The sequence below is a fragment of the Vombatus ursinus genome, unplaced genomic scaffold, assembly GCF_900497805.2.
Source record: "Vombatus ursinus unplaced genomic scaffold, bare-nosed wombat genome assembly UNPS02009994.1, whole genome shotgun sequence".
In the NCBI taxonomy this organism is placed as follows: domain Eukaryota; kingdom Metazoa; phylum Chordata; class Mammalia; order Diprotodontia; family Vombatidae; genus Vombatus; species Vombatus ursinus.
In genome coordinates, this window is record NW_020949772.1 from 2,073,293 (window position 1) to 2,085,865 (window position 12,573).

The following is a 12,573-nucleotide window of genomic DNA, read 5'->3' on the forward strand; positions in this document are numbered from 1 at the left end:
AAAAATAATAACCTTAAATTACAGTAGTAATAATGCAGTAGTAATAATAATATCCTCAAATAATAATATCCTCAAAATTACAGCAGTAATAATAATATCCTCAGACAATAATAGTACTTTCAATAATAATATCCTCAGAATTACAGTAGTAATAATATAGTACTAATAGTAATATCCTCAAATAATGATACTTTCAATATTATCCTCAAAATTATAGTAGTAAAAATATAGTAGCAATAATATTATCCTCTAATGATACTATTATTTTAAATTCAGCAAAGTATCTTGTATGTATTATCTCATTTGATTCTCACAACAATTCTAGGAGATAAATACTAATATTATTTCCATTTTACAAACAAGGAAACTGAGGTTGATCTTCTTAACCAGGATCATACAGAGCTAATGAGTGTCTGAGGCAGGATTTGCACTCTGGTCTTCTCTCTACTAAGCCCTCCACCTATCTCCATGTGAATAAGTCCTTCTCTCATCCAAGCAGACTGTTGGGTTCATTATGTACAACATAAGTGGTTGTTTGTCCTCTGTTCTTGAAGAGGACTGTGACGTCAAGAAATTGATACCATGCCTTGAAAGTGAAATGGATTTAAGTGAGGGATGACTTGTGCAGTTATTTGGATGGGGGCATTAAAATCTGGCAGAATCAGGAAAAAGCCTCTTGAAGGAAGTATTTGAGCTGAGCCTTGAAAGTAAGGAGGTTTTCTAAGAAGTGGAAGTGTATAGGGAAAGCACTCCAGGCATGGGAGCCAACCTATGCAAAGACACAAAGAAAAGATAGAAGGCTGCATTCGAGGAGCAGCAGAATTGCCAGTTTGCTAGAGGGTAGCCTGTCTGTCTTGATTTTGGAAGGATTATGGAAAAACAGAGAAACACTACAGGACTAGAAAAAGGGAAAAGTTTCTATTTTTCAAAAAAGAGAAGAAAGCTTGCACACTATATACCAGGGGACACCGTAAATTCTTGTTCGTAGGATTGAAGGTTTACAGCTAGAAATAAGAATTCACCTTGTCCAACCCCTGAGGAAGCTGGTCAGTGCTACAGAGTTGCCTAAAGCAAGGAGAGATCATTAAGTAATTTGCCTAGGATTACAGTGCTAGCAAAATCAGACATGGAATTTGAACCCAGGTCTTTCTTACTCTAAGCCCAGCATTCTAGCAATTATTCAATAATGCTTTTTTGGATTTTTCATCTATGAAGTAATTTAATGTAACCTATTCAGAAAGCCCCAAATGGATGACCCCAATGCGGCAAGACTACCCTCATGTGTTAGGAATTTTGTTGTTCAATCATTTCAGTCATGTCCAACTTTCTGTGACCCCATTTGGGGCTTTCCTGGCAAAGATACTAGAGTTGTTTACCATTTCCTTCTTCAGTTCATTTTATAGATAAGGAAACTGAGGCATATAGGGTGACTTGCCCAGGATCACACAGCTAGTAAGCATCTGAGATCAGATTTGAAATAAGGAAGATGAGTCTTCCAGTCTCCAGGCCCAGTGTTCTATCCATGATACTACCTAGCTGCCCTTATCTAGAACAGCTACTGACATTTTAATGCTTTCAAATTTGCCTCCATTATCTTATTTGAACCATATGCCATCCTAGAGAAGGAAGGACTGCACCAATTTTTATTTTATCTAGGTGGCATAATGGATTGAAAATTGGACCTAGCATCAGGAGGACCTGAGTTCAAATCCAACTTCCATCATATAAGATTTTGTGGCTGGCTATGTGATCACGGACAAGTCATTTAATCCTTCTTTGCTTCAGATAATAATAGCACTTACTTCCCATGGTTGTTGTGAGGACCAAATGAGATAATAATTATAAAGTGCTTAGGACACTGGCATACAGTAAGCCATATATAAATGTTGTTGTTGTTTAGTCATTTCAAACTCTCTGTAACTCCACTTGGGTTTTTCTTGGCAAAGATACCGGAGTGGTTTGCCATTTCCTTCTTCAACTCATTTTACAGATGAGGAAACTGAGGTAAACTAGGTTAAGTGACTTGCTCAGGGTCACACAGATAGTAAGTGTCTGAGGCTGGATTTGAACTCAGATCTTTCTGACTCCAGGCCTGGTGCTCTATCTACTATACCACCTAGCTTCTCTTATATAAATGTTAGGTATAAGCAGTTGTAGTAGCAGAAGGAGTAGTAGTAGTAGTAGTAGTAGTAGTGGTGGTGGTGGTGGTGGTAGTGGTAGTAGTAGTAGCAGTAGTAGTAGTGGTAGTGGTAGCGGTAGTGGTGGTAATGGTGGTGGTGGTGGTGGTGGTATTATTATTATTATTATTTTCAATAGTAGTAGTAGTAGTAAAATGAAGATAATGGTACCTACCTCCCAAGGTCTTGTGAAGATCAAATAAGAATATTTGTAAAGTGCTTTGAAAACTTTAAAGTGGTATGTAAATGCCATTATCTCCATTTAATAGAGGAGGTAATGGAAGCTAAGAGAGGTTAAATGTTTTGCTCATAGTCCCATAAGTGTCAGAGGGAGGATTTGAACCTACCTCTTTCGACTCCAAGTTTAACATATACTAAAAAAAAAAAAAAAGTGCGTGGTGGTTTGGAGGGGAGTGCTGGAAGAATCAGGAAAGGTCTCTTAAAGGAGATGGTGCTTGAGCTGAACCTTCAAGGGTGATTGACATTCCGCTGCATGATGTTGCTTCTCACACTTATAACATACACAGATGGCTGCCTCACAGTGCCTTGATGGACAACCTATGTGTGATTCATTTGCATTTACCATCTTCACATGCCCAAACCACTGGCATCATGCACCATTAGCGGAAGGCTCATTTTCCATTTACTAAACCTCTTGGTCATACGCAAGGCCCATTTGACTGGCCTAATAAAATTGAGACAGATGTGAATTGATTAACTCCAGCCTTTTATTGCATTAGACACATTAGATTGCTGACTTTTTCAAGGCCCTCCTAACAGGGAAAGTAATTTTATTTCCCACCACTCCCACCTCACCCCACCCCCTGCTAGGGGACACACCACAGTAAGCTCATATAACAGGGAAGTACAGCTGTCCACTAATTAGCCAGCCTATGGTAGGCTAAGCATGACACCATCATTAACAGGTGCCCAGCAGGAATCAATTGAACAATTGATAATTAAAAACCAAGTGCCTCTGATCCTAAACCAAGAAGGTTTTTAATGAGGTCCAACTGGAAACAAGGACAAGGAAATAGCCAGGGCTCTCTTTCAATCCCAGGAAAGGTTGGGCAGGTAATTGAAGCTCCAAGGTCACTGCTGTGATGTCTGCTGCCTTAACCAAAACTACCAAAATAACAGAAGTAGAATATATGTTGATTTGAGTTAGGGGAACTGGATTTAATTCCCAGATGTGTCATTGCTGCCTGTGTGACCTTCAGCAAGTCAGTTCACTTCTCTGAGCCTCAGTTTCTCTAACTGTAAAACTGAAAAGACTGCACTAGAAGACATCTAAGATCTCTTCCAGCTCAAAAATCTGTTGTCTGGTCATTCTGTGATCCTGTGATCAGTTTCTCTAATTAATGGCACTTCAGTGAGTACCCTCACATTGCCAGGATGCTAGGGTCTGCTGGGTTTAAGTAATAGTAACCATTCCATAGTAGCAGAGATATGTCAAGTGGTGACTGATACACCTAAGGCATGACCTCATCATCCACCAGGGTGCTCCCTGCTGACATACTTATGACTTATGACAATAAATGAAATAGCATAACAGAAAGAACATGATTCAAGCCCAATTTTTGTTAACTTGTTAGCTGCATGATAATGAAGTTATTTAACCTCTATATAACTCAGTTTCCTTATCTGTAAAATGGGATTAAATCATACCGGTAGTTCATGGGATTGTAGGCTCAAATGAGATGATGGATAGAAAGCATCATTTGAAATTTAAAGTCCTATGTAAATGTCAGCTATTATTATAATTTCGGATGCTAAATGGGTTGTGCTTTTAGACTCGCTTAGATAATTTATCCTAGAATTGCCTTTGTTTTAAACAAATCCTCTGGAATTGACAAGGCAGGATGGAGAGCAGAATCTGCCCCTCTCCAGGGGACATGATCACTTTGATAAAGTCATGTTGATCATTTGTGGTCGCTTCTTCCTTTTCTAGATTTAAATCTTTCATCCTTTTAATAATACTTTTATGAATGCTGACTATCCACACTATTAAATACAATGGGATAGTACCATTTGGTGATGGTTGCTCTAAGGGATGGGAGAATATCAAGTCACAGAGCTAAAGCTTAAGGGACCTCTGAAAACATTCATTGCTTTATGGATGAGGAAACTGAGGCCCAGGGAAATTAAGGAAACTCATCAAGTTCATACAGATAATGAATGACATAGCTGAGATTCGAACCTTGATCATCTGACTCTAGAGCCAACGCTTTTGAGTTATCCAAATTACTTCCTTATGGAAATGGTTTTAAATTACTCAGAGTACAGGAATGAATACAAAATGACTGCTGATTGTGTTTTTAAAAGATTGGTTCTTTCCCAGTGGGGATGAGTAAGTTTGTAGAACTATTTAATTAACACTGAACTGGGATTCAGGACACCTGGGTTCTAATCCCAGCTCTGCTGTTTAGTAATTGTATGGCCTTGGGTAAGCTAAACCCCTCTGAGCCTCATTTTCCTTATCTCTTAAATGGGGACAATGATGTCAGCCCTGAGTATCCTCACAGGGCTATTGGAAGTATTTAGTGGTGTAAGTGAAAGTGCTTTGTAAACTATAAAGTCTTCTATGAAATAAACCATACTGTTAAATTATAGATTTAGAGCTGGAAGGGACTTTGGGGCCATCTAATCCAGCTCTTTACTTTTGTATATGAAGAAACTAAGGTCCAGAGTGGTTATGACTCATCAATGATCACGCTGATTTAAAATGCTTGGAACTCAGTGTTCTTTCTAATGAGAAAAAACAAGAAGGAAGAGGGAAGGAGGACAAAAGGAAGAGAAGAAGAAATGGAGGGGGGAGGGAGATTAGAAGGAAGGGAAGGAAGGAAGAAAGGTAAGAAGGGAGGAAGGGAGGGAAGAAGAAAAGAAGGAAGAGAGGGAGGGGAGGGTAGTTGTCCCCCTTTCGAGGGACATATTCAACCCCATCCTTTCTCAATTTGAACTCATGCTGACGGTTCATAGTGGTTTCCTATAGGTCCATCCTGCCAATTCTGTTTACTTTCAGTTTCCTAAAGTGTGAAGGGAAATGCATGTCTGCAGTCATCACTAGAGATAGTGAGCACCATCCCTCTCTACTGATGTTTCCCATTTATTCAAATTAGTCAAAATAACATTGCGTGTTTGTGTGTGTGAGGGGCTATTCTGGAGCCAGCTCTTACCAGCTCTCAGAAATCAGCAAATGCTACAAATCAGGCCCCAATCTGTTGTTTTTTTGATTGTCTAGACATAAGAAGGTCATGTGAAAATGTTAATGATGCAGATCAAGCTTAGTTGTATATTGTGCATTTTCAGAGAGCTGGTTATTGAACATTTAGCAGCACACTCCTGCCATTAACTCTGAAATATGGAATATTTACTAATTAAGAAGGCAAAAGCAAGCATAATGGTAGCATAACATTTAATAAATAAAAAGCAAAATCAAGAACCATCAAAACACAACAGTCCATCCATAAACACACAAATGCACATAGCCTGGGAGGATCGGCAAAGAAGAGCGGGTACACACAATTAAAGAAATGTGTCAGGGAGGCACATGAATAATAATAAAACAAAACAAAACAAAACAAAACAAAAAAAAACTCCAACATGTTTGGTGGAGCTTGGGTGTTTATAATCTCTTTGAGGAGCCATCTATAGCATGTGTCACCTAAAGGTGACTCTACTTAGAGTATCTCTTCTCTCTTGTTGAATAAAGCCACATTGCCTTTCCTCTGCCATTCTTGGATGGCTGAAGCAATCTGAAACTCTTTTAGGTAACAATTATCTCAAGCCTAGAATCTGAAGAACTTACCAGGTCTCCTCTTTTTGCTATGTGTTGTGACGCTTTTTCATTGAAAAGCAGTTTTCTTTAATCCTGGGACCTGAAAAGCTATTCAAATCTTGTTCTCTATAGGTTTTGAAAGGATTTACCTTTAAGCTTTGAGAGGTTTTCCCCTCTTGAGCCATAGAGGACAGTGAAAGGCAAGAAGTCAAGTCAACCAGCATTTATTAAGCACCTACTATGTGCCAGACACTGTGATAAGTGTTCTGGATAAATAGAAAGGGAAAAAAAAAACAGGCCCTGCTCTCAAGGTGCTCACAGTCTAATAGGTTAAAAAAAAATGTAAACAACTCTGTAGAAATAAGGTACCGTGGGGATAATGATGATAAAAGCTACCATTTCTATGGGTGCCAGGCACTATGCTAAGTCTTTCACAATTATTATCTCATTTGATCCCCATAACAACCTTGAGAGATAGGGGCTATTGTTATCACTTGACAGATGAGGAAACTGGAGCAAACGGAGGTTAAGTGAGTTGCCCAGGGTCATACAGACAGTAAGAGTCCGAGGTCAAATTTGAACTCAGGTCTTCCTGACTCCAAGCCCAGTGCTCTATCCACTATGCCATCTAGCTGCCATAATATCAGAGGGAATGTACTATGATTAAGGAGCACTGGGGAAAGGCTTCTTGCAGAAAATGGGGCCACAGAGGCAAGTCTTTGGTAGGCTCTCAAGCAATAACAAAGCAAAGCAGTCTTTCCCCCAGTTTACTCCTGCTACCAAGCAGAGAATTCACCTTCCCTCCAGTCAGCTCCTTCAAACAACCGAGCTTTCTTCCAATCGCAACAGCTCCTTGCATGAACAGTAGAGCCTGTTTGTTTGTAGTCAGCTTTTCTCAACTTCTGTCAGCTTCTCAGCTCCATAGGTTTCTGTAGTCTATATAATATATTCTCTCTTCTGATGTTTTGACTTTTCTAAACATCTTCTCTTGTTAGCCTCTTTTCTTTCTCCTATACTCTGTTTTTTTTCCTGTCTCTGACTCCTAATCTGCTCTTACTTTTTTTTTTCAGCCAAAGACAAGGCTTTTTAGAACATCCATCATATTGACCAGACTCTTAAGGAATCTGAACATTAGTGAGCTATTGGCTAGATCTGCTCTTACTTCTGTACCTCAAATTAGGTCCTCCCCTAGCAATGACAAAACTCTAATTTAGGTCAGCTGTGAGACAAGTAGTACCTATACCACAGTCCTTTAGTGCCTAAGACATTCTTTGATTCAGAGTTTCCTAGCAATAAACTTCCAGGTCCTAAACACAGCCATGTGTAGACTAGCTGCTGGGAAATAATGACCCAGAGCCATTTAAAATCAATTTTTTTGCCTCTGAGGAGCAAGTTTTTACTTTGGACCTTTAAGAATATTCTGTATCTGTCCTCAAACACTTTCACGGGAGGGACAACTTTTCTCTTACATTCTCACAGCATTACCTATTTTGCTCTTCCCATTGGTTTTTTCTTCGTTTCACACAAAATGCCTCTTTTCTGTACTTTTTGGCAAATAAATTATCTATTTAAGAAAGGGGCAGTCCTTTAATTTGCACCATTGACATCACATATTTGCACACAAAAAGTAATATTATCTGACCCTTATATGGTATCAGATAATAAAATATTATCTGATACATACATACAGTTTTCAGGCAAAGTACTTTGCATACATTGTCTCATTTTAGCCTTACAGATACACCCATTTTAGAAATTATAATGGTAGAATTGTATAGGGGATAAAATACTGAGCTCGAGATACAAAGACCTGGGTTTGAATGCCTCCATGATACTAGCTATGTGACTAAAGGCATATAACTTAACCCTTTGGAGCCTCAGGTAACTCCATAGGATTTATCTACTATTTTATAGAAGGGTTGTAATTTGTCTCGGTGGAAGGAGTTCTTATATTGTTTTATGCACTGATCATTTTAGAGATCCATGGTGCCTTCATAGAAGGGGAAACTGAGGTTCAGAAAGACTTACCCATGTTCATCTAACTAATCTGCCCAATGTTTATTACTATTTTACATTAAGGTGAAAATGTACCATGTCCCAAATACTGTAAAAGAAATCAACTGACTGTCATCAGCACATGTAATATTCCTCTCAGTAATTAGTGTCTTTGAAGACTGGGATTAGAGTTAAGGTAAGGGAAAGTGATGTTAATAATGGAACTGAAAGTGTCAAGATATTGCCTGCCCCCATGGGTGACAAGCTTGCCATCTGAGCCTCAAAAGACTCATGAGCCTTCATCTGGGAGAACAGGAGGAGTGAAGGGAGATCTAAATTTAATGAAGGAGCAAAAAGGATGAGGTTCTGAAAGGCTGGTTGCAGGAAGCATAAGTGGAACAAGAAAAAAAGTTGCTGCCCAGGGCCAAGAGGTGAGAGGAGATGGCTGGAAGATTCTCTGTGACACCTGTCAGTGGCTGAGGTCAGCAACCTCGGCAGTCATTCAGCACAAACAAAATTGCCCTTGTCAGCCAGTGGGAAAGCCACATTGAGGGTGGCACAGTGCCAATACTGCATCCAGGAGGGGACGGACCTCCATCGCAGGCAATGAATATCTCTATGTGATCTTGAGAGGGAGGACTCTATCTTCAAGTTCTATGCCCAATGTCACTTAGTGTCACTTCCTCATCTAGAAGACCATTGTTATTGTTCAAGAGGGAGTGCGGTGTTGACCTGTCAACAAGTTAATTTGTGGGGTTTATTAAGCCCTTCCCTGACAGTGAAGGTCAGCCCTTCTGTCAAACAAAGACACTCTTTCCCTCAGCCTGAGCTGATTTTCCACACTGAGATTTAAACACTACAATGGGGCTCATTTTCTAATTCATCTGGCACCAGCTCAAGACCCCATGTGCAACATTCCCAGCAAGGGTCAACCTAGCCTTTTCCTACAGAGGACCAGTGAGTTGGAACTATAGGTAGTCCCAGGGCTCCATGGGTAGAGTGCGGGAGTTGGAGTCGGGAAGACCTGGGTTCCAATCCTCTCTCAGACACCTATTAGCTATATGACCCTGGGTAAATAATCTACCAGCTTTCAGTTTCAATTTCCTTATTTGTAAAATGGGCATTTTGTTGTTGTTGTTAAGTCGTTTCAATCATGTCTGACTCTTCTTGACCCCATTTAGGATTTTCTTGACAAAGATACTAGAGTGCTTTGTCATTTCCTTCTCCAGCTCAGTTCACAGAAGAGGAAACTTAGGCTAACAAGGTGAAGGGACTTGCCCAGAGTCACACAGCTAGTAAGTGTCTGAGGCTGGATTTGAACTCACAAAGATTCATCTTGACTCCAGGCCCAGAGTTCTATCCATTGTGTCACCTAGCTGCCTTTGGGGATACTTCTGTTTTTTTTTCTTTTTTTGTGAAAGATTATTGTAAAGTTGGTAGAGAGGTAAATTTGTGAAGCACTTTATTGGAGGAAGAAAAGAAGGGAGGAAATAAGAAATGGAAGAAGGAAAAAAAGAAGGGAAGAAGGGAGAGAAAGGAAGGGAAGAACATTTACTAAGTACTTACTATGTGCCAGGCCCTCTGAATACATATATAAGTACCTATCTTCAAAGAGCATACATAAAAGGAAGCTAAACAGGGGAGGAGGGAGACAAAGGTACTGGGTGGCAAGGGGTGACGTATGGAATTCAGTTTGGGGAGGAATGGCGAATGGCTTAGCAAGGATAGAGGGTGCATACCTCCAATGTGTGAATTCCAGAGCCAGAGTGAAGTGTCAGGATGAAGAGTTGGGGTATGGGAAAGGTGGTCCAGCGTGCAGCCGAGAGGGTTGAGATAATGGCCAATCCGTTTTACTTTTTATATTAACTTTGAAGTGTGCAAGTGTCAACCCCCCCCCCCCCCCCCCATAGCAGAAGGGAAGCTTCCTGAGGTCTGGAAATAGTGTGCTTATACCCCTAGCACCTAGACCACTTCTGGCACTTATTCAGTGCTTAATAGGTGTTTAATGAATTAATATGATTGAAATGATGTTGCCCTAGCATATGGGAATCCAACAGGGTGCAGACCTTTCTGGAGTGGGCTGATATCATATCTCTCTCTTAGAATATGTTTCCTCAAAAGATCACTTACATCTGAAAAAAGTTAGTCAGGATAACTAAAATTTGTCTCCTTTCACTCATCTTTCAAATACTGAGGAGAGAATTTTGTAATTTAGAAGCAGGATTTCGACTCATTGGACATCTCTGCTCCCCCTCAGCCACTGGGCTGGCCACGCACATCAGACAATAAATCTTTATAATCAGTCTGAGACTAATAGATCAGACTGGTGGATGGCCACTAAGGATGAAGAATGACGAGCTCCCTGTGTCTACCAAACAGAGGTTCTTGAGATCTGGTGGCCTGAGGTCCTGGAATATCTCACTTTGATTAGGTAGAGAAGTTTCCCTTGGAAATTTATTTTTATGAACAGCTGATCACCTTGGTCTCAAAATACACCAAAGGCCTTAACAAACCAAAGTTATGGATAGAAATGACTCCCCAGTTTCTTTACTCTATATCAGGGATTTGCAAAATGTGGCTGGAGGGCCAAATCCAAGCCACCTGTTTTTTGTACAGCCTGTGAAACAGGAGTTGCATTTACATTTTCAAATATAACTTTATTTAAAAATTTAAAAAAAAAATAGCTTGCAACAGGTCAGATTTGGCCCTTCTGTAAAATTGTAGACTCTTTCTAAAACTGTGGCTGTGGAAGAACTGTATCAGCTATGCAAACCACACCCATGTAGATAAACAAGTTCTCTAGGGAGAGGTGGAAAAGATGAATACAGTAGTGGTGATAGCAGTAGAAACCAGAATTTACAAAAAAAAAAAAAACTAGCATTGATATAATGTCTGGCACTGTGCTAAGTGTTTTTTACAAATATTGTCTCATCCTATACTCACAACAACCTTGTGATGTAGGTGCTACTATTATCCCCATTTTACAGATGAGGAAACTGAGGTAGACAGAGATTCAATTATTTACCCAGGGTCCCACAACTAGCAAGTGTCTGAGGCTAGATTTGAACTCAGGTTTTCCTGACTTCAAACCCAGTGCTCTATTCACTTCACCACCCAACTTCAGCAGCAGGACATTATCTTATCCCATCTTCACAAATACGTATGTTCTGGGTATTATATTTATTATTTATGTATTTTTTTAACTGATGAATGTATTATATTTATGAATTTATTATACTTATCCTCATTTTACCAAGGAAGAAACTGAACCTAAGAAAGATTAACTGATATGCCCATGCTCAGATAGCTAGTAAATGTCATTTACGGGCAGAGTTAACTAGGGTTAGGTAAATGGTGCTTGCTCTTATGGCAGCAGAGTTTACATGGGGCTGGCATTTGTCTTCTGTTAGCAGGAGATCTACTCAGTCCACTTAAGTAGTTGAATAATGGCTGGAATTCACCTAGATAAGATAGTCTTTACCCTTTAATCCTAACTAAGCTTTTCTAGTTGGGTGGGGTCCCACCCAAGATGGAACCCAATCTAATCATCAGTCCTGTCCTTCAGAGGCTACCTGGACCTAGTAACTAAATGAGGAAATAGAAAAGGAAAAAAAAAAACCTGGATTCTCCTGATAGTAATTGGTTTTTAATAATCATTTCTGTCACCCCTTAGGAGTATACCTCACAAATTACAATGTAGTTGCAATAGAAATAAACATCCCCATTAGGGTAGATTTTATTTCATGTTTTCATTGAATAAATTAGCCTTGTTAAGTGGAGTATGGTTCCACTTAATGAGGCCATTTTTTTGCCTCATTTTTACCTAGCCTTAATCACTGAATGGGCATTGCCTCAGACAAACTGAGACCTGGGAAAGACCTTAGCTTAAAAAGGCCAAAGTTTCCCACTGCATCCAGCCATCTCCAATCATCCTGATCTATTATCTGGCCACTGGATCCAGATGGCTCTGAAGGAGAAAGCGAGGTTGGTGACTCTGCACAGCCCTCCTTCACTTAAATTCAACTCACTTGAAAGTCATAGCATCACCTTCCTGATGTCATGGTCCGCTTCAAGAAAGAGGGACAAACAACAACCTGTGCATATTCTGAGCCACCCCCCCTGGGGACTCAACTCACTAGTTCCAGGTGGGAAATTAAGCTCTTTCCTTCCTTCCTTCCTTCCTTCCTTCCTTCCTTCCTTCCTTCCTTCCTTCCTTCCTTTTTTCCTTCCTTCCTTCCTCCCTCCATCCTTCCCTTCCTTCTTTCCTTCCTTCCTTCCTCCTTCCCTCCCTCCCTCCCTCCCTTCCTTCCTCCCTTCCTTCCTTTTTTCCTTCCTTCCTTCCTCCCTCCATCCTTCCTTTCCTTCCTTCCTTCCTCCTTCCCTCCCTCCCTCCCTTCCTTCCTTCCTTCCTTCCTTCCTTCCTTTTTCCTTCCTTCCTTCCTCCCTCCCTCCTTCCCTTCCTTCCTTCCTTCCTTCCTCCTTCCCTCCCTCCCTTCCTTCCTTCCTTCCTTCCTTCCTCCCTCCCTTCCTTCCTTCCTTCCTTCCTCCCTCCATCCTTCCCTTCCTTCCTTCCTCCTTCCCTCCCTCCCTTCCTTCTTTCCTTCCTTTCTTCCTTCTTTCCTT